Source organism: Elaeis guineensis, chromosome 6 (genome assembly GCF_000442705.2).
Source record: "Elaeis guineensis isolate ETL-2024a chromosome 6, EG11, whole genome shotgun sequence".
NCBI classification, from domain to species: Eukaryota; Viridiplantae; Streptophyta; class Magnoliopsida; order Arecales; family Arecaceae; genus Elaeis; species Elaeis guineensis.
Window position 1 is genome coordinate 132,819,467 of NC_025998.2, and position 6,020 is coordinate 132,825,486.

A 6,020-nucleotide genomic window follows, 5' to 3' on the forward strand; every position below is an offset into this window, starting at 1 on the left:
AGGTTATTCCCAATGAAAATATTTTTATCACCAATAATTAAAATTTTAAAAAATTTAAAAAAATTAAAAATTATAGATTATTTATGATAAAAATTATACATCATAAATAATTGAGTATTTATGATAAAAAAATTTTTTTATCATAAATACTCTTTATTTATGATGAAAATATTTTCATCATTAATAGTTAAAAAAATTAAAAATTTAAAAAAAATTAAAAATTACTCATTATTTGCAATAAAAATTTTCATCATAAATAATCAATTTTTATGATGATAAAATTTTTTTTATCATAAATACTTGATTATCTATGATGAATGTATTTTCATCATAAATAGTTAAAAAATTAAAAATTTAAAAAAAATTAAAATTACTAATTATTTATGATAAAAAAATTTATCATAAATAAAATTTTTTTATGATGGAAAAAATTTTCATCATAAATACTTTATTATTTTTGATAAAAAATTTTCATCATCAATAGTTAAAAAATCAAAAATTAAAAAAAAAATCAAAGTTGATTATTATTCATGATGAAATTTTTCATCATAAATAAGTTATTTTTATGATGAAAAAAATTTCTTCATAAATACTAGATTATTCACGATGAAATTATTTTCATCGTAAATACTTAAAAAAATCAACACTTTAAAAAAAATCAAAAGTTACTTATTATTTATGATAAAATATTTCATCGTAAATAATAATTATTTATAATAAAATTTTTATTTTCATTGTTAATATTTTAAAAAATTAAAATTTTAAAAAAATCATAAAATTTAAATTTTTAATTTTGTGTAAGACAACTGCATCTATTTTTTGTAGCAGTTGTATATATCTTTTGTCCTTTTACATGATAAAGAAGAAATGTAAGTTATGATCCAGACCAAATTTTTTGTATAAAAAAATCATATGAAAGTAGGTGATATTCGTGGATTAGAATGAATAGATCTTTTTAAATAAAATATGCTATACGTTTATTTATGACGTAAAATTCATCTGTTCATCACTGTCACCATTACTAGTGATATCAATGAATCTTTCTGATGGAGTGTCTATATTAAGCTGCATGAAAGGAGCTTCTTTTCATGAAAAATTATATAATTAAGCAGTGCATTCTAGTATGGCTTTCACAATCTCAAAAGGTACCATACTTTCCGCATCGATCGATGTTCAAATATATCTTTGTAGGAGTTTCAATCATGAGAAGACAAACAATATGAGCACTCATCTTTTTAGCAATACAAGGCATAAATATGAACTTGTATTTTATAATACAACTTGCACTACCCACAGATCTACTTTGATTCTGATTAATTACTAGATTTTTATACTCACACAATTCCTAACGAATTTCTTAAGCTCGATCCTTACATGCATGCAATATACAAACTTCTGGATCTCTAACTTTCTGTCCCTATCTTATCCTTCAATTTTTAATCATGATGGATTTCTCTCACGATCTTAGAATCATCGTGGTATTCTCAAACTCTGACTTTCGAAATGAAAACTTCAAGAAAAAAGACGAGCTCTAGGAGATCGAAGACCTCAAAACTATCGATCTTCTATAATATTCATTCCATTGCGAAAGTCGAAGAGCTGTTCTTATAACAATTATCACTGACGTAAACTAAACTTTTTATCAAATTATATTTTTTATATACATAATTTTTTTAAAAGAAAAAACTTTTTTTGAAAAAAAAATCACAAATTAACTATTTATATAAATTTTTTTGATTAATAGAAAATTATTTTTTTGATGAAATTATTTTGAAAAATTTTTTTAGATCAAAAATTTTTTAGATTAAAAAAAAATAATTTTACTTTTCATCATGAATATTTTTTTAATATCATTTTTTATTGTTAAATTTTTCAGATGGAAAATTTTTTTGGTGAGAAAAATTTAAAATTAATTTTTATAAAATTATTATTAGAAAGATATTTAATTATTAGCGACATAAAATAAATTTTTATCGTAACTAGTCTTTAAATTTTTTTATCAATTTTTTTTAAAAATATATTTGCAATATAAATATAATTTTCATCGACAATCATGTTTTAAAAGTATTATTTTAATCAATTTTTATGAACAAAAAATTTATTAATTAAAAAAAATTTATTAGCGATGAAAATTATTTTCATCGAAAAAATTATTTTAAAAATAATTTTTTTTAATTTTTTTTTGAAAAAAAAATTGTTAGAGAGAAAATTTTTTTTTTGCAGTATTTATTAGCGATGAAAATCAAATTTTCATTGCTAATAAAGTTATTAATGATGAAATTTTTTTTATCATGAATAATTTATTTTTGAGTAAAATTTTTTTAGAGAGAAAAATTTTTTAGTGAATTTTTTTTTTATAAAAATTATTGACGATGAAAATCAAATTTCATTGCTAATAAAATTATTGATGATGAAAATTTTTTTCATCGTCAATAATTTTTTTTAGAGAGAAAATTTTTTAGTGAATTTTTTTTTTGATAAGAATTATTAACGATAAAAATAATTTTTCATCACTAATAATAGTATTAGCGATGAAAATTTTCATCGCTAATTTTGTATTCAATGCACGTCAATTTAATGTCCCTTCATGCGAAACCCAGGAAAACCCTCTTCCTTCCTCCCTCCCTCTCCCCTCTCTGAGCTCTCCCTCTCCCTCTCTGAGCTCTCCCCCCCGTCGTCGCCGCCGTCCATGCCCCCGACCACCGTTACCATCCGTGCCTCTCCGCCACCGTTGCCATCCGCAAAATCTTCTTCCTTCCCTACCTCCAACGCCGCTGTTGCCGTCCACCAGAGAGGGGCGAAGAGGGGGACGTGCGCGATTGGGGGCAACACTGGGGCGGGGCTGGGGCCAAAGGGTGGTCGGGGGTGACATGGGGGTGGGGAGGGGGCTGTGGGCGGCCTGGGGTGACACGAGGCCGAAGAGGGGGTCGGCTGGTGGAGATAGGGTCGGGGGGCGATCGGGAGCGACACTGGGGCGGGGAGGGGTCCGTGGGCAGTGGGGGGCGACATAGGGCCGGGAGGGGGTCGGCCGGCGGAGATGGGGTCGGGGGGCGGCCGAGGGCGACACGGGGGCGGGGAGGGGTTCGTGGGCGGTCGGGGGTGACATGGGGCCGGGGAGGGGGTCGACCGGCGGAGATGGGGTCGGGGGCAAGCCGGGGTCGACATGAGGGTGGGGAGGGGGCCATGGGAAGCCGAGGAGGGGTGGATGACAGCGGGAGGGGTGAAGGGAAGGATGAAATGATAGGAAAAAAATAAAAAAAATAAAAAAATAAAATATTAATAAAATATTTTATTATTTGATTAATAAAAATAAAATTTAGATCACAATCCAAATTGGATTGAAGTCGGGATTCGGATCAAGATCCTGATTCGGGAGTAGAGGTCGCGGGGGCAGAGTCCGGGCAGCATGTGTTGGGTGACGGTGCCGGCGCCGTGGGAGTGGGGGCCGTGGGCGACCGAGTCCGGAGCTCGTTTAGGAGAAAAAATATTTTAAAAAAAAATTTTTAGATAAAAATATTTTAAAAAAATAAAAAATTATTTATTATTTTTAGATTAAAAAAATTTAAAAAAAATAAAAAATCATTGGGCCCTCAGGGTTATGTTTCGTATTATTATTTTACATTAATATTATTTTGCATGCTCAACTACTTATAGTTTATTTTATATTTATTGTATAAATTTTTTAGTATTACTACAAAATTTATAATTTTTTTTTGTTCCGCTAACACAATGCACATTACTTTTGCTTATTACAATTTAATTATTTTGTATATTTTTTTTATGCTTTTGCTTATTATAATTAAATATAAAAAATATTTTTATTTTAAAAAAAAAATTATTAAAATTTTTTATGAAAAAATTTCAATGCAGAATTACTCTTTTTTGATAAATTAGAAATTCATCTTTGAATGTATGTTCAGAGATGGTAGTTAAATTGTATTGAGCCGTAAATTTCTATTTAAGAGTCGATCTTGATCGAAATCGACTCTTAGATATTCCGTATTAAGGCTTTTTGAAAAAGTAATAATTTTATTATTGTTAATAGTTGATATTTTATTTATTAGATAGTACTCAGTAGTTATCTGTCTACTGTTCTCTGGGTATATGGTGGATAGGGTGCATAAGCATTATATTTACGTCGTATACTTGGAGAACCATGAGGAGATACTGTCGAAATTTTTACAATAATAAAATAAAATATCGACTAATAACAATAATAAGATTATTACTTTTTTGAAAGGGATAGGGTCACACCTATTAGTAATGATTTGAAATAGATAGGATCATGCATTTTTGCCTGAATCTGGATCAGGATTTGATCCGAAATTTGGATCGGAATTCGATCCAAAATTTGGATCGAGATCCAGTTCGGATGAATACCACTGAAATTTTTTTTATTGTTAATAATTTTCGTATTTGTTGTTAGATGGATATCAACAAAAGTTGCATGAATGCTAGAGATATTTTTTTGTCTGAATATCGAAAAGGTATTCGAGATTTTATTGACTTTGTACGGTATAAGGCTGATAGTACTAGTTGGATAAAGTATCCATGCAAGAGATGTATCAATATAGTATATCGTCATATAATATTTATTGAGGAGCATCTACTATATTATAGTATGGATAAGAAATATACTTACTGGATATAGCATGAGGAGTGTGATCCGAATGAAGTTGTGCACGACAATGATGATACTGAAGATGATAGTGATGCTGCTGAACCTGTCAAATATGATGGTATAGAAGAACTATTAGATGATTTACATCAGGGTGTTTGTTCAAATGTACGCATGAGTACTAGTGCATCTGAAGAAAATTCTGATCATGAACACAATATCCGACTTGAGATAGAAGGGACTTTTGAACAGTTTGCAGAGCTTGTAAAGGATGCACGAGAGCCACTCTATCCAAATTATGCAAAGTTCTCCAAGTTAAAATTTTTGATAAAATTACTTTATATTAAAACTGTGAACCGATGGAGTCAGAAGTCATTTGATTAAAATTTGATATTGATTAAAACAGTTTTTCTCGATGGAGAGAGACTTCCGAAATCATATTCTGAAGTAAAAATATACATGTAAAAATTGAAACATGACTATATTCCTATACATATCCGTAAAAATGACTGTATATTATTTTATAAAGATAACGAATAGACAACTAAATGTCTGAAATACAATGAGTCTAGGTACAAAATCGATAACAGAAAAGGAAAGAAGATACCTTAAAAGATTTTGAGATATTTTTCATTGATTTCAAGACTTCAAAGGCTGTATATGTCCATAAAGATAGCAAAAAAAATGAAATGACATCATGAGCAGCAGGTTCTGGAGGAGAACATACTTAGCCATCTGGTTGACTCCGTAGTATGAAAAAATTTTGATGCAAAGCATCCGTACTTTCTGAGTGACCTGCATAATATCCGACTTGATTTAGTGATAGATGAATTTAATCTCTTTGACAATGTGAGTAATTCCTACAGCATGTGGTCTGTGATGCTAGTTGTATATAATATGTCACCTTGAAAGTACATAAAAAATTATTTATTTTTATGTCACTGTTGATTCTGAATCCAAAAATATCAGGTAATAAAATTAATGTATATCTACGATCGTTAATCGATGATCTAAAGGAGCTATGGAAAAACAGAGTACAGATATATAATTATGTGAGTTGAAAAAATTTTAAGTTACATGCTTCAATTTTATGGACCATAAATAATTTTTTTGCATATGAAAACTTATCTGTGTGGAGCACTAAAGGATATCTAGCATGTCCAATATGCAATAAGGATGTATCCTCTTTACATTTAAAGCATGGACGAAAATATGCTTCACGGGTCATCGATGGTTTTTACCTGGTAATCATTCTTGAAGGACCTGTTACAACCAATACTTTGATGGTAAGTCCGACCGGCAACTGTCACATAAGGAGTTAAGTGGAGTAGAAGTTTTAGAACAATTTGAAGTTATTGAAAATATTCAATTTGAAAAAATATCGGGTACTCGCAAGTGGAAG